The sequence below is a fragment of the Rhinopithecus bieti genome, unplaced genomic scaffold, assembly GCF_001698545.2.
Source record: "Rhinopithecus bieti isolate Rb0 unplaced genomic scaffold, ASM169854v2 scaffold_17743, whole genome shotgun sequence".
Lineage (NCBI taxonomy): Eukaryota > Metazoa > Chordata > Mammalia > Primates > Cercopithecidae > Rhinopithecus > Rhinopithecus bieti.
In genome coordinates, this window is record NW_016809230.1 from 1,653,072 (window position 1) to 1,678,874 (window position 25,803).

Consider the following 25,803-nt stretch of genomic DNA (forward strand, 5'->3'; position numbering starts at 1 on the left):
AAGGAAGGAAGGAAGGAAGGAAGGAAGGAAGGAAGGAAGGAAGGAAAGAAGGAAGGAAAGAAGGAAGGGTTTTGTTTTTCTAAGACCACCAGAGCGGGTACAAAAGAACCAGCGACTAGGCAAGGGTAGGAGCAAAACTGCAAGTTTATTTTGGTCACCTAGCTTCAAGGGAAGAAGGTGGGTAGGGAGAGGTCTGTTAGCCCCCCGACAAAAGGGGCCCCCAGAGTCACCCGTACAGCTCTCCGACGGAGTTCCCACAGTCCTGACATCCCGACAGGAGTGGAGGATTGAGGAAGGCCGCGCGTGGCGTGGCGTGCCTCCGGAGCGGCTTTTCTAGGAGTGGGAGGGCAATAGGCGGGGCACGGGCGTGTCCGGGGGCGTTTCGCAGGTGTGACCAGGTAAATCTTGGTCTCTTCAGATTGACATCACCTGGCGCATGCCTAGTTGGTCTGCACCTTCCCCGGTCGCTGGCTGGATTTTCGCGCGCGGGAAAAGTTGGGGGGATGAAGAACCCGGAAGTGCGCCATCTTGCCTCCGTTCATCCAAACAGGAAGGAAGGAAGGGTACTTTTCTCTGCATTACAGCTTTTGACATAATTATTGTGTAATTTCTAAGATAGACAGCAGCCTGTTTTGACAGACTACCTTTTTAACTCAGGATTTTTTTAACCATAGTCATAGAACTTTGCTGATCTGCTTTCTACAAAGAATCCTCTAAGATAAATCCTCTATTTAAAGACCGTAACTTGAATGTGTTATTTTTGCTGCATTGTTTACCTCCTGCTGTAGTTGTGTGTTGGAATTTCAGTAGGGTCCAGAGAAAATGGAAACTGGGGAGACATCCAAACCTGGTCTGGAGCAAAGAGAATTGGAGCTGGCACTGAAGGAGATCTCTAGGGACCCCAGAGACCAATAAAAGCCAGTAGGGAAGAGAGAGAGAAATTAGAGTAACAGAATCAGACAAATGATATACTTCCATGGTGTAAAAATGAATTTGAAAAAGAAGTGGAGATCCAGATAAATGTAATTCATATTGACTGAAAGTAGGCTTGGGCTTGCATTAAAAAAAATTACATCATATTTTACCCTTCGGCTTTCAAGTGTCCCTCTGGAACTAGAATTGCTCTTTGGTAGCAGTTAGATAGATTTTTTTTTGACCTGCATTATTTAGTATTTTGAGAATTTCTTTGTCCAAACAGGAAGAAAAAAGAAAAAAGCAATTAGGGCTGAGCATGGTGTGACTCATGCCCATAATCCCAGCACTTTGGGAGGCTGAGGCAGGTGGACTGCCTGAGCTCAGAAGTTTGAGATCAGCCTAGCCAAAATAGCAAAACATTGTCTCTACAAAAAGCACAAAAATTAGCTGGGCATGTTGGTGCATGCCTGTAGTCCCAGCTACTCTGGAGCCTGAGGCAGGAGGATGGATTGAGCCCGGGAAGTAGAAGCTGCAATGAGCTGTATTTGCACCACTGCACTCCAGCCTGAGTGACGGAGTAAGACCCTATCTCTTTAAAAAAAAAAAAAAAAAAAAAAAAAAAAAAAAAAAAAAAGTAGGTTATTTGGTGGAATGGTTTTGCTAGCAATAATAGGCCAATAATAGGCCAAACTTACTACTGCAGTCTTTTTCCAATGGCTATGCCTATCATGGATTCAGCTTGGTGAAATCCTTCTCTACAAGGCTCTTTTGCTATTTTCTTAACTAAACACTGGGAAAGAGGAGAAGTCTAAGATGACCTTGCTTTATAACAAATTTGGCCAAGCACTGCCAGAGTCATTTTGAAGTTCAAGTATATTTTTGCTTTGTTTTTTAAATGTGTGTTTTTTGTTTACTTGTGAAAATGATCATCTTCAAGCATATTTATTTTTCTGCCCCTTCTATTTATTTAAAGGCAGGCAATATTTTCTTGATCACAAATATTTTGTAATGAATTACATCCTCTTTCCTAAGGCTTTGTATGCTATTGCATAATTACACTGGTGGTAATGTAGAGTTTGAATTTCAGTCTATAAATATGTTTTTTGGAAAACAGAAATTGTCATTGCTTCAAAAAGTTTGGATATTGGTAATTTGATTTTGGTGACTTGGTGGAAAGTCATTTGAGAACCTCATGGTTCTCTTTTTTTAACTGCTGGCAAAAGTAGATTTTGTATGTTGGATAAAATGAGTAAATAAAATTGTATCCAGAGAAGTTAACAGTAAGTGTAACCTTGTGGGTTGGGAAGCAGTTTTAACGCACAAGGGCTTATTTACAAATAAGTTTGTTTAGTCTGAAAAGAGTTTGAGAAAAAAAAAAATCCATTGTGAAAATAAAGCAATGATATGATTAATCTAGAACTTTCATTCTTATGCCAATGAAAGGAGGTACCCCAATTTTAAAAAGACTTCTCACTTAAAAAAAACAAGAGAGAGAGACAGAGAGAAAGAAGGGAGAGAGAAAAAAGGATTGTAATTCAAGACTGTATACCCAGTCCTGAATCATTCATCTGTCAGAGCAAATAAAGCTATCTATTGATATGCAAATAATCAAAACCATATTATTCTACACCCATTAGAGGAGAAATGGATCGAATTAAAACCAAACAACAACTAGAACAGATTGCCTAAGTATCACTATGGAGGATCATGGATGACAGAGATCCCTCAACCAAAAAAGGGCATTTTGTGAGCTCCATTCAGGGGGAAAAAGATTGGGGATGCCAGAAATCAAATAATAAATAAGTAAGTATGTTATTTGGTCAGCCTACATGCTTTATTGAAGTGCAACTAAAGTCCTAGTCTTTACTAATTCTCTATCCAATTGTGCTCAGCCTGAAGTTATATCTATGTATATTTTAATGTCTACATTTTTATTATCAAGATTTTAATTGATGTTTCTTTTATACTCATATTTTATTGTTTCAATCTTTCTGTTTTTTACTTCCTAAATAAGCTAAGATACACTTATTCCTTTGACTGTAATTTGATGTGGAAGAAATTTATCATCTGAGTGCTTAATCATTGTGTATGTCTTTCCAAGTGTTATGCTACTTAATATAATTTGGAATTTTACTTTGTAGACTTAAGAAACAATTTCATGTGATTTTTAATATTCTCTCTCTCCTCCAATTCTAATTGCCTTACTCAAATCATGCCCACCCACTCAACTCTGTTTTTCAAAAGTAACAGTCATAGTTCAGTAGCCCAACTTGTAAGAGGCATTTCTGTCTCCTACAGGAGCCAAACTTGTATCTTTTTTTCTTTTCACCAAGATCCAGAGCCCTTTAGGCCCATAACTTCAGACCTACTCACTGCTTTGTTGTTGTTTTTCTACTTCTTATCCACAGAAATATGTCTCCTTTTAATTCCAGCTACGATTATTTTGCTTTTCTTTTATTATATTGTCTATTATTGCAGTTTTGAGGATCATGTTGTGTGGAAGTCTTCCCAATTCCTCTCTTTCCCTCAATCTCTCTCTCTTCCTCTCACAAACACATACACACATATATCTTATTTTCTTTCCTTTGATCCATTCCTAATCCAATTCTCTCTTAGAATAAGCACTGATTATTTCTTTCATAATCTGCATTCTTCCCAAACCACTGTCCATGACATTATTTATATCCATGGGGATTTTTGAATAATATATAGTATATGCTTGGATGTTTTATGATCAAAATTGCATTATATACTACGTATCATGAAAATGTCATGATTGTGGTTTTCACTGAATATTTTACTTTTGATATCTCTGTCGATATAGATAGATATTATTCCTTCTACTGTTCTATAATATTCCATCATATGCATATCACATATTGTGTCTATTCATTTTCTTACATTTAACATTTCTAATCCTTGTCATGGAAAGCATGCTTATATGGAGAATAGCCCACATTTCTCTTTGTAAGTGAAGAAGTGTTTCTATGGGATCTAGTACAGGTAGAGCTGATTTCCAGCTAGACTGGAAGAGCTCTCTCTGTATCTCTGGAGGTACCTAGAAGTCTGGTTTTTGACTCTTTGCTAAGGAAAGGGCAATGGAATTCATGATATTCTGTTCAGGATTTGAAACTTTTCTAGATACCCAAAGTTGGCTTCCTTTCACTCAGTCACCCAGGCTGGAGTGCAGGGGCAGGATCTCAGCTCACTGCAACCTCGACCTCTCAAGCTCAAGCAATCCATCCACCTCTGGACTAGCTGAGACTACAGGCATGTACCACAATGCCCAGCTAATTTTTTTAGTTTTTGTAGAGATGGGGTTTTGCAGTGTTACCCAGGCTTGTCTTGAATTCCTGGACTCAAGCAATCTGCCTGCCTTGGCCTCCCAAAGTGTTGGCATTACAGGAATGCATTACCACGCCAAGCCCAAAGTTAGCTTCTTTATTGATGACTGTCTTAACCCATTGGATAAGCCTGATTTTACTATTTAAAGAGGTACTGAGAGCTTTCGAGGGGAGCTCTTCCAAAGACAAAATTCCTAGCACAGATCCTGGAATTTTGAATCAGAGACTCAGCTCAGTCCTAGAGCTCAAAGATAAGACCCCCAAGAGCTCATGCTGTAGGCATTTCTTGGATTTCCAATGCTTGCCTGTATTCTTTAGATATTAGGTTGGTACAAAAAGTCTTAAAAGCCTCAAGGAGGTCTGGTGAGACACTTTAAATAACTGATGTGGGGAAAAAACAATACAGATATATACCCAGGAGTAAAATTGCTGGGATATTGGGTATGTTCCTATTTCATGTCAATAAACTGCATAAAGCTATTTATTATGGCTGTACTGGAACAGAGTGCAAAGTGGAATTCCTATTTTTCTACATTCTTTCCAGCTGTCAATAATCATTAAAGTAGATTGCTAGTTGGTAAATTCCCACTCCAATGTCCATTCTTGGTTCTATTAATTCATCCTCTAATCTTAGATGGAGTCTTTACTATAGCAAGGTGTCCTGGGGAGCATTTTATATTCACTTACTAAATCAGATTAGTCCAAGATGCACATTTTCCTAGGATTGTGTACACTCAGCCAAGGTTGGTAGACCTCATTCTACCAAGGAATGGTAGACAACATTCCATTCCTTAAAGTTCATGCCAGGAATATTCTGCTGAGGAAATGAAAGACCATATCTAGGAACAGAGGAAAAGAATGAAGTGTGAGCTCTATTAGCAATGTCTACAGTAAGCAAATGAGAGGGACTAGGTTCATGTGTGTATACTCTGCTCTGGAACCCTCTCTGACTACCCCAAGCAGAACAATTATTACCTCTTGCCATTCCATGAGGATGTAATTTCAGAATATTTTGAAGGGCTCAATTCTAATCGTGTTCTCTGGAGATCTAATAGACTAAATATAAATTTAAAATAATTACTTTTCTTGGAAGATTTCAGATCAGCTATGGACTTTTATTACATTAATCATAAATTCAATTAATTTATCCAGTGGATTACTAGATATTACAGATTTAGAAATTATACATATGCTAGGGTTTTCCAAACCGAGCTAACCCTCTTAATTCAATGAGCACTGTAAGTGTACTCGTAATTGTTTTGTAAGCCATATGTCAATAGGCTCTATTCTCGCAAACATAAAGGAAAGTGTCTCTTTTATTGTTCTGTACTGTAATTGTACTGTATTCAAGACCGAGAGGACAAGAAGAAAGAGTAATAGACACAATAGGGATATCTCATACAACACAAGTTGGATTCATTTGATAAACAAAGACTTTGGGTCAACAGTTAAGCTAAGAGACAGAGTTGCGAAGAATAAGCTTTTCATGTGATATCCAGTTGGAAATGTAAACACAGTATTTTTTGTGGACATGCAGTGTATAACTCTCTGCAGGTATGTGTGTGTGTATGTTTCTCCTACCATACCTGGGATTGCTCATCACAGAAGCAATTTCATTGTTGAGAGAGTAGGCTGTGGGATGTGACAATGAGGAAAGAAGTGCTGGTAAAGAATTTCCTCTTCGTAATGCTTCTACAGCTAGAGTTTCGTAATACCGGGGGGCATTCTTTGTAATGTGATGGCTGTTTTTTTTTTTTTTTTTTTTTTTTTTTTTTGAGACAGAATAATCACTCTATCACCCAGCCTGGAGTCCTGTGGTACATTCCTTGCTCACTGCAACCCCGCCGCCCGGGTTCAAGTGATTCTTGTGCCTCAGCCCTCTGAGTAGCTAGAATTACAGGCACACACTACCACACTCGGGTAATTTTTGTATTTTTAGTAGAGACAGGGTTTCACCATGTTGGCCAGGCTAGTCTCGAACTCCTGGCCTCAAGTGATCTGACCACCTTGGCCTCCCAAAGTGCTGGGATTACTGGCGTGAGCCACTGCACCTGGCCTAATGTGGCGGTTTCTTTAATGTGATGGCGTCTTTGAAAAAAAGTTTCTTTTATTCTGGTGGATTTTTAAAATTTTTAATTAAAATTGCATACCTCTGTCATGTTTTACTTGTAAAATTTTGTTAGTGAAAATTAGACTAAAATAAATTTTCTGACCAATGACTAAAAAACATCATATTTCATCATGCTTTTCTATTTGAAACCAAAATAAGTCCTTGCGTATTAAAGGATTTTAAACTTAACCTGTTAAAATATTGTTTGTGTGGAATAACTTTCTCTTTGTCTACTTAATTTATGCCTACTCATGCTAAGAGCCCAAGCTAAACTCATGCTAGATCTAGATGGTAAACTGATACTCACGCATATTGTTCTTGATTTTTTGGTTTTATTGTTTTTAAATTTTCTAGTCCATGGTCATAATGCTTTTATTTTTGGTGTTGATTTTAATTTGTGACACTTTAATATTATTTATTTATTTATTTATTTATTTATTTATTTATTTTGAGCCAGAGTCCCACTCCATCACCCAGGCTGGAGTGCAATGGCGCAATCTTGGCTCACTGCAACCTCTGCCTCCCGGGTTCAAGCAATCTCCTGCTTCAGCCTCCCAAGTAGTTAGGATTATAGGCACCCGCCACCACGCCTAGCTAATTTTTGTATTTTTAGTAGAGAAGGGGTTTCACCATATTGGCCAGGCTGGTCTCTTGGCCAGGCTGGTCTTGAACTTCTGACCTTGTGATCTGCCCACCTCAGCTTCCCAAAGTGCTGGGATTACAGTGTGAGCCACCATGCCTGGCAATATATTTAATTTCTTAACATAACTATTTATTAGTAGATTTTGGTGAAAAGAGACAACACAGTGGCAATATATCTAATTCATTATAATAATTTAATAACCTGAATTCAGGAAACATTTGATTACCTCCTATGTAAAAGGCAGTAAAAAAAGATAAAACTTCATGCTTAAGTAACAAATATTCTGGTAAAAAAGGTAATTGTCTTGGTCCGTTTGTGTTGCTGTAACAAAACACCTTAGACTGGCTAATTTATAAAAAAATAAAAACGTATTTCTCACAGTTCTGGAGTCTGGGAAATCCAAGATCAAAGGCGCTGGCAGATTTGGTGTCTGGTGAGGGCTGCTTTCTGCTTCCAAGATGGTGCCTTATTGTTGCATCCTCTGGAGAAGGAGGTAAAGCTGTGTCCTCACATGGTAGAAGGAGAATAGAAAAGAAAAGGCTCATTCCTCAGAGATAATGCAGTCTAGCTTCCTCATATGGTAAAAGGCATGGGAGCAGAGAGGCAGCTCTATGATGCATTTTTTAAAAGGGCATTTTTCTTTTCCATGAGGGCAGAATTCTCATAGCCTAATGACCTCCAAGGCACCCCACCTCTGAATACCACCACCTAGGGGGTTAAGTTCCATCATATGAATTTTGGAGCGATACATACAAACAAACGACAGCGGTAATCTTGTGTACAGGTAAAGTGAGAACGTAGCCTGTGCTAAGGGTTATTAAGAGCACTACAAAAACTGCTACAAGTACAAAAATAAAGGGATATGTTTCTCCTTAGTAACCCAAGGAGAAGAGTGTAGAGTGAGATTGAAAGAGAAGAGAGGAGACAAAGGAGAATGAGAATAGAAATTAACTGATATTTGCACTGTAAAAGAAGTGATAGGAACCAGAGCTTTCAGTGTAGAGGCTGTCAGCAGAGAAGGCAGTTTTTGATTTGTCAATTAGGAAGTCATTAGACCTTTGTCAGAGAGGAGTTTCAGAAACAGTGGAAGCGAAAGTAAGATTTAAGGGGAACTTGCAGTTAAAGGGGCAGGCTAGCCATTTTTACACTGCTCTTCTCTTTAAAGCCAAGAGAATATTAAAAAAAAAAAAAAAAAAAAGACTTTTTAGAAAACAGAAGAAAATTCTGTCTTTAATAAAGGTTAATAGCCATAATCTTAAACCACAAACTATTATATTAAGAATAGCTCTTGAATAAAATGAAGTTTCAGACCTGCAAAGTCCAGCTGTAGGGCCAGACACGGTGGCTCACATCTGTAATCCCAGCACTTCGGGAGGCCAAGGCAGGTGGAATGTTTGAGCCCAGGAGTTTGAGACTAGCCTGGGCAACATAGGGAGACTCCCATCTCTACAAAATAAAAACACAAAAATTAAACAGATGCAGTGGCACGCGCCTATAGTCTCAGCTTCTCAGGAGGCTGAGGTGGGAGATTGCTTGAGACTGGCAGGTCCAGGCTGCAGTAAGCCACCGAGCCATGACTGCACCACTGCACTCTAGCCTGGGCAGCAAACCCTGAACCTGTCACAAATAAATAAATATAAAACAAGAAGCTAGGCATGGAGAGTGCACTCTTATCTTTTGTGAGCCAAGGAGTTCTCCCTGGGCAGGAGGTATGGTCCCATGGAGTGCAGTGAAGAATATCTTGGTCAGGTGTATTGGCTCATGCCCCAATATTTTGGGAGGCTGAGGTGGGAGGATTGCTTGATCTCAGCAGTTTGAGACCAGCCTGGGCAAATTAGGAAGTCTACAAAAAAAAAATGAGAAATTATCTAGGTGCAGTGGCACATGCCTGTAGGGCTGAGCAGGGAGGATCACTTGAGCCTGGGACTTGGAAGTCAAGGCTCAGGTGCGCTGTGATGGTGCTACTGCCTTCTAGCCTGGGCAATAGAGTGAGACCCTGTCTCAAAAAATTTAAAAATTTAGCAATTCCTAAACTCCATTCCACTCTGAGTATTGGAAAGAGACATAACACTGAAGGAGACAGGGTACAGGAAGTACATAGCCATTACTATAAAGCATTGCAGCAGGTTTGATACAGAAGTAAAGACCAGCAGCCATTGGCTTCATACATGATGATCAGGTTTAGCTTAGTCATCTTGCCACATAAAACCTACATCACCTGGTGCTAAACTTGAGTCATGTTGATTTCCTGCTTTAATAACAGCAAAGAGAATTGGGCCATACCGGGCAGATAAATCCACTCATACCTTCAGGATACCTCACACCTCCAGTCATGCTTCTGATTTATAGAGCATGTTACCTCTTTCAGAGGTAACTATCTTGTTTTCTCTCTATCTTATTTTATTTTTAAAAATTTCTTGCAGAGATGGGGCCTCACTTGGTTGCCCAGGCTCGTCTTGAGCTCCTGGCCTCAAGCAATCTTCCTGCCTCAGCCTCCCAAAGCATTGAGATTACAGGCATGAGCCACCACACCCAGCCAGAAACATTTTAAAAGAGACAACAAACTGACTGGAGTACAAAGTTAGGATTGAAACTCAAGTTGATTTCCGAAAAAGGGCAATCAAGAAAGAAAATATTCCTGCCTTCTGATCGGTGGTGAATGGGAAAAAAGAAAGAAAGAAAGAGAAACAAAAAAGAATATTGCAAAGAAAAGAAGTAACTGCACTTAAGGAAAAACAAAGAGGTGAGTGAGAGAGTTTGGGGCAGTTCAATTTTAAGTTTGCTGAACTATAGCATCCATGGGGAAGAGACACTCAAAATGAGACTCTGGAACTAGGCACAGGCCCGGTGTGTCATATTAAAACTTCACCCTTTTCAGACATCAGTAAGACAGACTTTTAAGCCTGGGCAACATAGTGAGACCCCCATCTCTACAGTAAAAAATAATCATAGAAAAAAATTTATTTTATAAAAGGTCTTTACATAACATCTTAAGACATGATTTCATTTGCATTTTAGAAAAATTGATCTATGGATGGCATAGAGTTTTGATTATAAGGTGAAATATAGAGACAGGGAATGAAGTTAGGAAACTGTCCAAAGAAAATTGTAACACGATGATGACATGGGATTCTTTTGGTGCTGCTTTGCCAGCTGAAAACCTCAGTGGCTGGTACTCTGCCCCAGCTTTGCTCAGTCCTTTCGGGCTTGCTCTGCCCCCTTGGCCTGGCAGGCTGTTGTTGGCTCATTCCCAGATTCCATGATCACCACAGCTCTGCATACAGCCCATAGTGGGACCAGGTGTGCCCAAAGTGGCTTCCACAGCTGGGTGTGGGCCTTCAGACAAGAGGGAACACAGTGGTGCTGGAAAACTCAGAAATGCAAGCAACTGCAGAGCACCAACTGGGTATCACAGCTTCTGCTAGGGGAGTCCCGAGGTCTGAGACACCAGGGAATGCCACAACTCTCTTTCTCCTTCTCGCTGCTTGCAGCTCAGCGAGTGGGGATGTATTATAACTCGTTCATTCCTGCTGCCTGTGGCTTAGTGAATAGTGGTGCATTACAACTCTGGGTCAGAGAGTCCCAATGTCTGGGCCCCCAGAAGGGTCACAGCCCCTGTCATCCTTGCCCCCTGCAGCTTGGTGAGCTGGTCAGGAATATGTTACAAATTTTTTTTGCTCACGTTATTCAGCAGGTTCTGGGTTCTTGTCCTGCAACCAAGAAGAATGAGGTATGCAGACACTGGAGAGTGAGCAAGGCAGAGAATCATTTTATTGAACAACAGAAAAGCTCTTGACAGCAAGAGAGGACCCAAAATGGGTCCTCTCTTGGCCCTGTGTGAGAAGGGGCCAGAAAGCAGGTAGCTGTCTGTGTGGCTGAGTCTGGCGTTTTTATAGGTTTGGAATGAGGATGCATGGGTTGTAGGTAGCCTTGGAAAAGGCAATATTTGATTGGATAAAAAGCTTTATTCATCATGTCTGTAATCCCAGCACTTTGAGGGGCCAAGGCAGGTGGATCACCTGAGCTGAGGAGTTCAAGAACAGCCTGACCAACATGGTGAAACCACGTCTTGGCTAAAAATACAAAATTATCGGTGTGTGGTGGCACACCTGTAATCCCAGCTCTTCAGGTGGCTGAGGCAGGAGAATCACTTGAACCCGGGAGGTGGAGGATGCAGTGAGCCAAGACCACACCATTGAACTCCAGCCTGGGCAACAGAGTGAGATGTTGTCTCAAAAAAAAAAAAAAAAGCATTATTCAGAAAGGACCAATCAGGGAAAAAGTGAGCAAACAGGAATAGAAGTTCTTACTCCAGTCATAGACTCTATCTGGAACCAGCAGCTCGGGGTTCAGGCTTTAAATTGTCTTTGATTTGAAGGCTGGGTTTCACCAGGAACGCAACACTGTCTGCCTAGGAATTTGTCTGTCTCCTGCCACTATCAATAACCAGTTAGACTGAGACATGAAGCAGGAGGGGGAATGCTATAGAAGGAAGGAGTAGACAGTCATTGGTCAAAGTGAAGACTCCATGTTTTCTGTTAAAAACCCAGTAGAATTTATGATTCTATGTTTTTGTGAAAAGTCATGGGTAAGAGGAAATTAGAAAGCAATTTCTTCTGCCTATGTCTTCTTGCTGATTATTTTTTTGCTCTATATTCATGTCTTTTCATTACATTAATGAAAAATCGAGAGTATCCTGCTTAACTACTTGTTGGTGTCAGTAAAACATTAACCTACTATTGCATTCAGCCTGTGTCAGTGCAGTGAGTCCAAAGGTCCATTTCTCAAGCGCAATAAAGATACAGGGGTCCTGTATGAGACGAATTATTTTTTGTTTGTTTTGTTTTGTTTTGTTGTTCATAGAGACAGGGTCTCGTTCTGTTGCACAGGCTGAAACACAGTGGCAGAATCTATATAAATGTAAGGTGGTATGTAGATATTTATTTATGTATGTGCCTTTAAAAAAACTAAATAAAATGACACAAAAGATGTTGAAAAGAGGAAATCAAAGAAAATGTACAAGAAAATATCAACAAAACAGATTTTCCTATATTAAGATAAAATTAAATTCATGGAAAAAAGTATAACATGAACAAATGAGAATATTTTATTGAGTAAAATGAAAATAAATAATAATAGTTTTATCTATTAAGAACATTAACTGATGTATACACTATATATTCCAGTATTTTTTCCCAGTTTCTCATTTGTCTTTTGTCTTTATTCAGGAAGTTTAGGAATGAGGCAGGATCATCAAACCTGCAAACTAGGAATCTCTGAAGCCACTGAAGAGCCTGAAGTGTCCACGGGGCCAAGTAGCTAGAGATGCCCATGAAAGGAATACAGGGGGAGATCCTTCAGCCTTTGCAGAATGAGAAGCCTGCAGTTACAGTGAAGAAACAGTTTAACTTAGCATAACATTTATAAGTTGGAAGAAAATATTTCTAACAAATATAACTGATATTACTCAGGATATAAAATGTTCTACTACAAATAATGCAACAGGAATATGAACCAAAGTTATGTTTCCTTTGTCTTAACATTCAGCTAGAGGTTTTGAAATGCTTTATTGCATCACAGCTGATAACTACTGAGAGTCAATGATCCTGCTGCCTGTGGTGTGTTTCGGCAAAGAGGAGGTTGCAAACTTCTGTTCCTGGGAAATTTGATAGAAAACTGCAAGGCTAGCTTTCCATCGTACAGACTTTTTGTCCTTGGGGCCATCCATATTGAATTGTTTTTCATATACCATATAAAGACCATTTTAAAATTGAAAACAATAACAATTTCTTAATAATGAATGTTAAAATAACCAAGAAATAATTAGAATTATGAAATTAAACCAATGAGATAAAGTGAAAGAACAGAATGCAAGAAACCAAGAAGTTGAGTAAAAATAAAGAATAAATAGCATAATATAAGAAAAAGGTAAAACTGTGTAACAGAAAACAATTTAAAATAATTAATACTGACATCAGTAAAGTAGAAATAAGCATAAAGGTGAGTTATGAAATAAACTAGGGAAAGAAATAAAAGGAATAAAAAAGAGTTAAAAATGAATCAATATTGAAATAATACAAAGAAAATATAAGAAACAAATTGGACAAAAGTGGAAGAGACAAGCAACTTGATTGGAAAAAAATATTAAAAAATAAGTTAAGGGGACCACGCAGTGTCTCATATCTGTAATCCTGACACTGGGAGGCCAAGGTGGGCAGATGGCTTGAGTTTAGGAGTTTGAAATTAGCCTGGGCAACGTGGTGAAAACCCGTCTCTACAAACAATACAAAAATTACCTGGAAGTGGTGGTGCGCACCTGTGATTCCAGCTAGTTGGGGAGGTTCAGATGGGAGGATCACTTGAGCCCAAGAGGTAGAGGTTGCAGTGAGCCATGATTACACCACTACATTCTAGCCTGGGCAGCAGAATGAGTCCCTGTCCCAAAAAGAAAATAGAAAAAAGAAATAAATAAGTTGAGGGTAAGGGGATACAGAGATCTCACTGTACTTTCTTCCCAGTTTTGCTATGAACCTAAAATTGCACAATGGAATAGAATAAAATCTATATAAAAGAATAAACATTTTTTAATTAGCAATAAGCTGAAAAAGGAAAATACAGTTAAACACCATGTAAAACAACAAAATATGGTAAAACAATGTAGTAGGGAAAAGCTGTAATTTATTTTAGACAGTATTAGTATATCCTGAATAAAAAGAATTATTACTGTTATGTAATTATGAGTGATATTGCTCAAAGTTATTGCACATATACTTGGTTGTTTACTTTGTATGTTTGCAGGATTATTTAAACTTTGTATAATCTTTTACAAAACAATTTAAGTATAGAATCTTTCCAGTTTGGGAGGCCAAGGCGGGCTGATCACAAGGTCAGGAGATCGAGGCCATCCTGGCTAACACGGTAAAACCCCATCTCTACTAAAAATGCAAAAACAAAATTAGCCAGGCATGGCGGTGGGCGCTTGTAGTCCCAGTTGCTCAGGAGGCTGAGGAGAGAGAATGGCGTGAACTTGGGAGGCGGAGCTTGCAGTGAGATTGCGCCACTGCACTCCAGCCTGGGTAACTGAGCGAGACTCTGTCTCAAAAAAAAAAAAAAAAAAAAAAAACTAGAATCTTTCAAGGTGAAAATAAAACCTGTTTATCTGAAATAAATAATAATAATTAGCTCTGATGAAAATACATGTGATACAATTCCTTATCAACTTTTTTTTTTAAATTGAAATAGTATTTTGCAGTTTACACTCCTATTCTTATCAAGTTTTGGAACTGAAATTAGCATAACTTCAGAAAATGAATAGGAAAGCTCATCTTTTTGTATGATCTGGAATAGTTTGAATAACATGAGACTCTCCTAATCTTTAATGCTGTACTAGAATTCATATGCAAAACTTTTCAAACGTAATGTGTGCCTTCTATTTTTTTTCCTGTACTTCCTGGCAATGGGGATGTTTCCTTTTATATAATAACTCTTTAAACGCATTTTTAATCTTTCTAAAGGAATTGTTTTCTTCAAGTATTTCTCTTATTTGGTTGATTTTGAAAATTTGCCTTTTGCTAACTCATTATATTTTCCTCTAAATTATAAAATATTTCTATAGAGGATACTGTTTTCTTACATGAATACAAGTTAAAATTTCAAATGCGTTTGTCCTTTTCTGTTTCTTGCTAGTTCTTCCTCTTATCTAATACTCTGCATCTTCCTTGTCTAGATTCAGAACCCCTTAGTAGCACTTTTCTTTGGTTTTTGGGGACATACTGCACCATTCTTCAGATCCTAGTCTAGTGAACTCTTTTCCCCTGCCTGCAATGTGGGGTTAAGACAATTAGGAATTTGCTATATTTTGGTGTCTGTCATACTATAAGCTATGAGAAGTTTCAAACGACTGGCAAAATGGTGGACGGATACTGGACACTTCCAAAATGAGAACTTTTACAGCATTTATTAGTGACACTAGAAAACACTTCGCCAGACAAACATAGGAAGAAAGGACAAATCCCAGAAGAGGATCTTGAAGTGATATCTCCAAACATCAGCTTTATACTACCCCTGTTGACAGTCATTTTTAATATTAAGAAAAAAAAATTCTGTTGTGAGTTGTTATGGTAAAAGAGGGCATGTACATTGTACCTTGTACTATAGAAAAAAAACCCTGGTATATGAAAGCTTTGTCTTTAGATGGAGATTTTGTAATACCTGTTCCCATTTTACAGAGTCATCGTGACATCAATGATGTTGTTATGCGGTCAGTGATGTCAATATGACTCAACTCACTTTGGGTTTTTCATGTTTTACAGGAACCTCAGAAATTCCTCATGTAAACAATCAGACAATTGAGCAAATTGACCTTCAAACACATATAACAGAAAACTACTAAAGTTCCCCTGCTACAGCACACGATTTAGATTGCCTTCTATACCTTTGTGAGTTTAACAGTGAGGGAAAAGTTCTGCTCTAGGAAAAAGGGAATGGGTTATAGGAATTTTAGAGTCTAAATAAATTTTAATCACCAACTGGCAAAATGTCATTTGCTTATAATGAGCCCTTGCATTTTCCTCTGAAAAACTGAAAATACAACATATAGAGGGTAGGAAAGTCCCTGCCCATTACTGAGAAATTTTTCTAATAACCAGACTATATACCTCACGGGAAGGAAAAAAGTAGATTGTCTAAATATAGCCTAGTGATTTATTAGCATATTAATTTGCTTTGCCTTCCCAGTTGTAAAAGTGAGGGAGAGGGAGAAGAAAGGAGAGAATGGGGGAGGAAATGAGAGTGCAGTGGAGGGAAGAGAGAAAAAGGGAAAAAAGAAAAGGAGAGAGAGAAAGAGAGGAAGGGAAGGCAAGAGGAGGGCATTGGAGAAAGAGGAGAGATGGCCAGAGGAGGGAAAGAAGAGGGGGCAGCAGGAAAGGAAGGAGAGGGGAAGAAAGGGCAGATAAGGGGAGGGGGAAGAAGAGAGGAGAGATAAGTTTGTGTGTGCTCTGTTTTTTATACTTTCCCCTACCCATATAGAGAAGATGCTGTGTTCCTTGGCAGAAATTGCTTAAGGCAAATCTCCTGACCTAGCATTTGAGAAAGTTTTTGTTATGTCATATTGGTTATCGCCAAGGGGAAGTATGGAAAGAATGATTGGGTGTGCAGGGCCCTGGGATACATGAGGTGAGGGGAAAGGAGAGGCAGGAGGGCAGAGAGAAGGAAGCTAATTGGCCCCTCCCATCTGGGAACTTCCCAACACCCTGTGTAAAGAAGAAAGAAGAGTTCCAATGATGAATGACTCAGAGTAAATTTTCCTCCTAAGAAGTCACATGTGAGCTCTGCATTTTTATTTAACTAAGAAAAATAGTGTATTGTGAAATTTTCTGTTTACCCAAGTTTGAGGCTGCAGTTTTCTTTTTTTTTTTTTTTTTTTTTTTTTTTTTTTTTTTTTTTTTTTTTTTTTTCATTTTTTCCTCTTTAATTTTTTTTCTTTTCTTTTTCTTTTTAGAGGTGAGGTCTTGCTGTTACCCAGGTTGGCTTTGAACTCCTGGGCTCAAGTGCAACTACAGGTGCACCACCATGCCTGGCTTTCTCTTGCATTTTAATGACATCTTGGCATCTCTTTTTAAGAAGAACCACAATGACACAATTGGTAGTGGGAATGGTCTGAGAAAGCAGGTGGTAAAGTGGAGTTTGGGGACTGGGTCACCCACTGCCTGCCTGGTGATAAGGATCCCATCTTGAGNTTTAGTTCTTTCCTAACTTGTCCCTGTCTTTAATCTCATTACTCACTTCACATACTGAGCACCCAGCATTAGAGTGTTATGATCAGACTGGTAGTGCAGCCTTGGATTCTTACAGAAAGAGTTTACTGCTCTGAATTTAATTTGGTTAATGATCCAGCAAGCACCCATTTTAGTCTACTAAATGCTAGGTACTGGCCTAACTATGGCAAAATGGCCCTGAAGAATAAGAGTAAAGTTCATAGTTCAAGATTACCTTTTGAGAGGAAAAAACTTCCCCATATTTCCAATAATCAATTTTATAAAATAAACTAAATCTTAATTTAAAACATAAAACAAATTACCAATTTAATAGATATTTATTTAGCTCCATACATAGGCAGAGCTCTAAGGAGGATAAAATCAGTCTTTTCCTCTCAGAAACATATCATGTTATCAGCAGGATGGCATACCTGGAAATTAGTAGACAACTGGGAATTGTACAACAGCTTATTTTGGCAACACTTTTTTTCTTTCTGTTTCTAAAAGGAAGGAATGGTAGCTCACACTGTTCTCTGTTTAACCTCCACTGCTGGCCCTGCAGTGGGTCTTGCTTTCACCCCCGACCCCGCATACTTGTTCTCTCACAATTCCCTTCTGTGTTTAGGGGCCTATGTTATTATACAAGTTTTGCTCCCCATTACATTCCTGGCATTTCACTTTGTGCTTGGTATAAAGAATATGCTTAATACTTTTCTTGAATGAATGAAGGTGTCAACTGAAGAATGACAGGTTTGTACATTTGGAAAGGAGAGCTTCATTTCACATAAAGGGTTGCAGCCTCCAGGGTGGCCATTCTGACCTCTGAAAAGCATAGCCTCTGGTCAGAAGCTGGAAACAGACATTTTGAGGGAGGGGCAAAGGAAACAGAAATGTATGTTGAGCAGGGTAGCTGAATATACATATTCAATAAGCTATAGAGGGAACCATGAATATTTATGAAAGGAGAAATGTGCGCATGCACAATGGAGTTTCATGCCTCTCCATGGTATCCGTGTTCAAAAAATGACAGCATTAATACAATCTGAGGTGGCAGTTTTCAGCCCAATATGAAGCAGAGGACATGAAAGCCTTTACTGCACATTCTCCATAGACTAGCCAGAAACGCTCCATCATCAGTATTCTTTTTTTGTTCCAAACCACAAAAGGGAGGGAAAACATCAGGTGATGGTTGATGTCATTGGTGGAGTCTTTTGAAATGACTGGTTTCTGTTCCGCCGTAGGGCAGAAAGTCCAATCGTAGTTAGTGATGGGGGAGGAATGTGTTCCACTTCCTATCCTGTCATGGCCAAAAACTTAGTTTTCAAGTTTACTCTGGGGTCCCCTTGGCCAAGAGCGTGTCCGTTCAGTTAGTCTAGGGGCTTAGGATTTTATTTTTATTCCTCAAATATAACAAATGTAAAGAAAGAAAGAAATTTGTAAAACATAACAAATAGAAGTATAGCTTAGACTTCCAAGCAAGTTCTTTAAAGGTGACAGAGTTAAACAGTAGTTTTAAGATAATATTTTGATGAAATTTTTAATCATATTATTATAAGATTTTAGAAGAAGCAAGATCTTGTGAAAACAAAATCTTGATGTCCATATCTGTCTCTCTAAATCTATAGTCAATCTTTTAAAAGAGTGACACAAAAATGACACAGATCCGCCCTCTGGTTCATTCCCCATACATTAGAGCCTGGTAATCTTCCAAAGTTTTTACAGCATAAGGCATACACCACAGAATAGATGCAAAAAAATTACACCTTCTGAAATTTCCTGAATGGATTCAAATTTTTACTCTTCTAAGTCAATCAATTGGTGGACTACTTACTTTATAGGATTATTGCAAGGATAGGATTGAGGAAGTGAAATATATTTTCTTTTCCCTGGTTAATTACTACTATTAAAGTAATTTTATGCACTTTATCTGCCTCTCTTGGAAACTAGAGAGTAGTACTTTCTGTCTGGTTTCTTAAGATTAAAAAAAAAGACAATATTTCACTTTTGATTTAAGTGTCATGGTACCTATGGCTTTCTACCTGCATGGTTTTATCATCTCAATAATCTTGGGAAGAAGGTATTTTTAAGTTCATTTGATAAATAGGAGACTGAGCCTCCACAAGGGTTAAGTGAATTGCTCAGGGTTATACAATGAACACTTGATAGAAATGATTAAATGACACTTGACTTGATTTGTTGTGGGTTGCTAAACAAAGCATAGGTGTGCATAAGTCATTCAATTATTCAGGCACAGTCTTCATCCTTAGTCCAAATATCGAAAGTCTTTGCTCTTAGTTTTTATAACTACAAGGATATTCATCAAAAGACCCAAGCTCAGGAACAAGCCTAAAGATGTAGTCAAAGTAGAACAAAAGACAGTTCACAGACTTAAATGAACAATTTGCATTAATGAAGTTTGCCAGGCTAGTTTCCACTTGAATCTTCAGATCTTCTTTCTTCCTTGATTGTCTTGTTAACTGTCCAGATTTATTACCGAGATTTTTTTGTTTGTTTGTTTTTGTTTTTTAAACTCACATGTTAGGCAATAGAATGTATTCTGGAATTGAGAGCCTATTTTAAATTTTGACTAAAAGTGTACCCATTAAATGTCATAGATTCGGCCATTAGGCTGAAAATTCTCGGTGTATTTGACGGAGGGTACTGTCTCAAAAATCCAGAGCTCAAACTGAAGAATTAAGGCAAAATTTGGAATTTAGCTCTAGGACAAACTCACCAATTCAGGGGTCAGAGATTTATATAGTTAAAGGACAAGTGCGTGTTTACCTGAGTTTGAAGAGCAAAGTTGCTTCTGGAAAGAAGCCCTCACTGGAGGCTCTGGCATTTGAAACGGGGGGCAGGAGCATATGTTGCTTAAATTTCTGAGAGTGGCTGGAGATTACAGATTGGTTAGGGGAGAGGAAGTAAAGTACAAGTATGTTTATAAATTCTCCACTGGGTGGAGTCTGAGCAGTTCTTTGAATTTCTTACTCTAAGATCTGGCCTGTACATTTGCAAGGAATTCTTGAGAGCTTCCTGGACAGATTCTGGGAGCCAAGCACCCCATTGGAATCCTAGCTGGTAAGCCTGAGGCACTGATAAAAACTCTCTACCCTAATGTTTACTCCATGTTTTTTCCAAATGAAACTTCTGTCAGCTAGAATCCTTGTCATAGTGTTTTAGAGGTTTTTTTTTTTTTTTCTGCTGCTGTCTTCTTTTTTTTTCATATTATTTTGTAAATAAAATGGTATGAACTTCCTAAAGGCCCCGCCTTTAGAAATGGGTTAAATGAAGAGATCTTTACTAATGTAATGGAAAATAACTGATGTCCATAGTGCACTGAATGTGGTTACATTTGACAAACCAAAGTTAGTCCTGTTCTTATCTGAGTTTAAACGGCAAGATTAGGTCAAACTCCAGATGAGGGAAAGATATTCTTAAACAGATTTTAAGTCTATTGTTTTCTGGTAACTTTAATTGTCTTATGCTGCTAGTTAGTCATACTAAATATTTAGAGAAGTGAAAATGCCTATTCTTGAACAGAGTTTCTTCCCCTTTCATTTTATGAAACCTAAGAAGAGAAAGTTGATACAGTGTTTAAAAATATACTAGATTTTCTTTTTTCCTTTCTGCTTTTATTTTGAGGCCAATGGGGTGTTATTTAATAGTAACACTGAAGCAAATGTATTGATTTTATTAATGTGTTCAGCAAGTAATTCGTATCCTAGATATGAAATATACACTTGTAACACAGTAATGTTACCCATTTCTCAATGATATGCCTAAAGAATCTTGCTGAATTATGCATATTGTTTTTCCTTTTTGCTTTATTAATGAAAACTACACACTTTCTCGACATATTTTTAAGTGAGGTTCTAAACTTTGAACTCTTTTGTACAATTTGCTTATTTCAGGCGTGAATGTGAAGCTGTGTAAAGATTAACTATTGGACACTCACGGTCATTCATTTAACTATTTAGCCCTAAATCATGGGTGACTAGGAGATTCTAAATTCTGTTATTTTCTTAAAATCAATCAGTTTTAATTATTATACTAGCTTTTACTTTAAAGTTGTAACTGTCTAAATAAAACTGTAAAAGCACAATTTCCAAACCTAAATTGAAGGCACATTGGTGCTGTCCATCAGAAGGTATTGATAATTTTTAAAAAATTACGAACTATCTTTTATCTTTTTATAAAGGACCTAATGTCACTTGAGTTTAACCATAATCCTTTGAAGAAAGTAAAATTTAACTTTAAATAACATTGACATACAGAGCAGTTAGGTGACTTGCCTGAGACCATATGGTATGCATGTCACCCCTCTTGATAAAATTAACATTAAATATGTAAAATTTGAAAATTTGTAAAATATGTAAAAGTTGAAGTTTTTAAGAGTTTGGATTTAATTTCTTCATTTCAAAATATGAGTATGTCACTTTATTTGCAAACTAAACGTGGCATAACATTATGGCTTGTGAACACTAATTGTCTTAGCCGCTGGGGTGAGTGCAGAATTAAGCAGCAATTAGTATGAGTGAATAAATTGCATCCTTAGAGTGAGTGCACTGTGCTATCCTGGGAACTAAAGACTGTATTTGAGTCTATGCGAAGTTATGCACAGTGGTGGAGTAGGGCAGGGTGCAGTCATTTGGAAGACTACGCCCATGAAGTACCTCAAGGTACCCCAGACGTGACAGGCCCAGGAGCGGAACCAGACACTTTAACTTTTGCCTGGCTGAAACTGGACTGGGAAGGCTGGATTAAAAAGGGTAAATCAATTCATACATAACTTGTGGTCCTTTGCAGCTTGAGTGTAGGACTGAAAAAAGAAGCCAAAGAAAAAGGGAATGAGCTGAAGAAATACACACACATATACACACACACATCAGGAAGCAACATGCAAGGAAAAATCAAGTGAGAGGTTCAAGGCTCCGATGAGGAATTGTGCTCTGTGCGTTCCATTCATGGGCTTTACCGAAGGCCAGCACAATGGACTCAGCATCTCAGGCATGGTTAAGTACCCTACTGTGCACTCTGCTATCCTTTTAGTCCATTGTTGTTTCTACTCTGTCTGTGCCAGGATTTCGTCTTGATATGGAGGAAAAGGATTCTGATGCCTCAGGATTATTACAAGGATTAAATAAGATACAGATGGAATGACGCTAATGAGTATCATTTTTAAAATAAGGAAAGTTGAAATTTACTCAGAATCTGTTGGTAACAAACTAATCTCTTTAAGTAACCCCACTTAGAGTTTAAAGTCACCTCCAAGGAACTCAAAGGGCTGACCTCCCAAAGAAAGTCTCAAATATAAGGCAAACTCTCTCGATTCTGAATTTCATTGGAAATATTTGTCTAAGTCTTTCTCATATGGTCAGAATGAGAGAGGGTGTCCTCCTAGTAATATGTCATTATGTCAAATAATTCATCAACCAATTTTGTTTACTCTCTCGAACTGCCACTTTGGCAGCAGGGGTACTCTGTCTAAACGAGGTGTCTATAAAGATGAATTAAACATGATTCAGGCCCCCAGGTGGAGTTCAGTTCAATAGGGTAGAACAGCAACTCAGTCCAGCTACCATAAGTAACATGTTTGTAGTAAGACTAATTTGATAGTAAGGCAGAAAAACATCTCATGGAATTTTAGGAATAGCCAAGAAGATGGATCCCCTAGAGCCTTGCACATAGCATATTGCATGAAGGATTCAGTGATTCTCAAGATGGGCTTGTCCTGTCACCTTTTCAGGAGACATAGCTGCTCAATCCCTGGCCATTGTGTAACTAAGTGACTCTTACTTGCTGCTCGAATCACTTCATGCTTTTCATGTTTTAACAATCAGTGGTTCTGTTTTACTTTGAAAAATGAGTCATTCCATGACAGTATTCCTCCTAGACCCTAGCATTTCATAGCATCTATCTATGATTATTTTAAATTCCAGCTCCTGTACCTAACTGAATGAATAAGCACATCCCGCAGCTCAGATTCCTGAAAGAATTTGATTATATGCTCAGCTAAACATCATCACTGTTTGGTTCGATCTTTTACAGCAAATAATTCACAGATTTTTGGTGAAACTATATTCTCTTTAGTGGGTAAGTGTCCAACAGAGGTCTAATAAAGTATGACCAGGCAATTGATAATGCCAAGTGGTAGAGACACAGTGATGTCTCTTCAAAATGCAGGTTCCTTCATCAGAAATCTATAGGTGGGGAGCCATTTAGAATCAAGTTTAGGCATAGTAAATGTTTTTTATCTTTCCTAACCATACATATGTCCAAATAAATATAGTACCTGGTAGAATGTATTATTGTCTTTTTTTTTTTTCCGGGGGGGGCGGTTTGCAGTATTTCATACTAGTTTATTTAGGGGTTCCATTTTCACTCCTCAATAGATTTGATGTATTTCTCATATGCTTCGAATGTATTATTCTCATAAGTAAAGTACATAAGTGTGCTCTTAATTGTTATTGGTGTTCAGAGGAAGACAGGCTACTTTTGCCTGAGACATCGTAAGAGGCCTCTTGAAAAAAGCATTAGAGCTAGGTCTTTGAAGGTTGGCTAGAATCCAAACAAGTTGAAGGGGAGCAAAACGTTTTAGGCAAAGGAAATGGCATGAGAAAAATCACAGAAATAGAAAATTTCATGTGGAGGACAAATAATACTTATGGTCAGATATTGAAAGCACCATCTATCGATGCTGAAATCCTACACTTTTGTACAGAACCATGGATTGAAGCAGTTAGGAGTCACGACTGATATCAAAGTAAAAAGCATGCAATGGTGAAGCTTGGTATCTTTGTCTAGGAATATAAAGAATGGCTTATCAGTGGAGACCATGACAATTGAGAAAAAAAGAAGCCCAAAAAGTATAAGAATGAAAATAGAGAGTGCAAGAATAATGTCTGTTTTACTGGCATTATGTAACACTCAGATACGCACCTCTTTATTACCAAACACTGTGTATGTTAGTTAAGGTAAAAGAGGAAGGGAGGCAGAAGAATGGAGATTGAATTGAATTCTAGAGCTTCAGTTCTGTGTTAGTTTTGGCCCCCAGGGATTCTAGGCATTAAGTACAGTCTGAATTGAAAAATATTAAACATATCTTGTGATCCAATATTCTAAGTTATAGACTCAAATATCCAATGACCAGCTTGACATTTCTACCTGCATGTTCAATACTTATTTGAAACTTAATATATCCTAAATAGAATTTTTTTAAAAAAACAGCCATGATCTATTGCCCAGGATGGAGTGCAGTGGTGCAATTAGCTCACTGCAACCTCAAACTCCTTGTCTCCTACCTCATCCTCCTCAGTAGCTAGGACCACAGGTGCGTGCCAGTGCCAGCACATCTGGCTTTGTGTGTGTGTATGTGCGTGTAGCAATGAGGTCTTGCTACATTTCCCAGGCTGGTCTCACTCTCATGGCTTCAAGCAATCTCCTGCCTTGGCCTCCCAGTGCTGGTGTAACAGGCATGAACCACCAAAACCAGTCCACTAAACTGAATTCCAATTTCCCTCCTCAAAATGTTTCTTCCTCAGGTATTTTTATTTCATCATATTTCACATATTTACCCATACCCCAAAGCTAAAAGAAAGTTTCTTTCCTGTCCTCACTAGAAATCATCTATCCGCCAGTCCTATCTACTTTTTCTCCAAAATATATCATAAATCCACACTCTTCCCTCTACCTTTGCCCTCATCACCAAATTTAATTCACCACCGTTTATCTCCTGAACTACTGTGTTAGCCTTAATTGGTCTACCTTTTCAACTCTTTTTTAAATTTTTTTTTTAAATTATACTTTAAGTTCTAGGGTACATGTGCACAACGTGCAGGTTTGTTACATATGTATACATGTGCCGTGTTGGTTTGCTGCACCCATTAACTCGTCATTACATTAGGTATATCTCCTAATGCTCTCCCTCCCCCATCCCCTCACCCCACGACAGGCCCCGGCGTGTGATGTTCTCCACCCTGTGTCCAAGTGTTCTCATTGTTCAATTCCCACCTATGAATAAGAACACGCAGTGTTTGGTTTTCTGTCCTTGCAATAGTTTTCTCAGAATGATGGTTTCCAGCTTCATCCATGTCACTACAAAGGGCATGAACTCATCCTTTTTTATGGTTGCATAGTATTCCATGGTGTATATGTGCCACATTTTCTTAATCCAGTCTATCATTGATGGACATTTGGGTTGGTTCCAAGTCTTTGCTATTGTGAATAGTGCTGCAATAAACATACATGTGCATGTGTCTTTATAGTAGAATGATTTATAATCCTTTGGGTATATACCCAGTAATGGGATGGCTGGGTCAAATGGTATTTCTGGTTCTAGATCCTTGAAGAATCACCACACTGTCTTCCACAATGGTTGAATGAGTTTACACTCCCACCAACAGTGTAAAAGCATTCCTGTTTCTCCACATCCTCTCCAGCACCTGTTGTTTCCTGACTTTTTAATGATTGCGATTCCAACTGGTGTGAGATGGTATCTCATTGTTTTAATAACTCATTATGGAGCAAAGTGATTATTATTTAATGTAAAATTATATTGTATTACTTTTCTACTCAAAACTCCCCAATGGTTTCCCATTAAACTTATAAAATTTCAAATTTCTTTCTGGCTCCCAAATTTCTTTGTGACTACCTTCTGCCTTTGCTTTTCGCATATCACAGTTTGTCATTCCTCCTTCCCTCTTTTTCCCTCCCTAATGCATTTAGTTGAACAAGCTGAGCCCATTTCCACCCCAGGACCTTTGCACTTGTTGCCAGCTTCCTCCAGGTCCAGGTCTTCACATGATGTAGAAATGCTCATCTATCACTTTCTCAGAAAGATAAACAAGACCCTTTAAGGTAGCTCTTCCACGCTCCAGTGACTCTGTCCCATTACTCTGCTGTTTCCTCATAGCTCTTAAATCTGAAACTACATTGTTTTTCTATTCTTCTGCTAAAATTAAACTGTATAAGGGTTGGCACTTATGCACTCTCTCATACAATGCTGTCCTGCCAGTGCTGGGAGCCACATAATAGGTA

General features: G+C 38.3%; 1 protein-coding gene across 1 annotated transcript in view; it reads left to right on the top strand.

Annotated features, from left to right (window-relative positions):
• Positions 1-19,603: 19,603 nt before the first annotated feature.
• Positions 19,604-25,803, top strand: part of KYNU (kynureninase) — a 164,164-nt gene continuing 157,964 nt past the window's right edge. The window contains exon 1 of the mRNA XM_017888933.1: positions 19,604-19,845. The gene's annotated coding sequence lies outside the window, so the exon portion shown is untranslated. The remainder of the gene's footprint in view (positions 19,846-25,803) is intronic.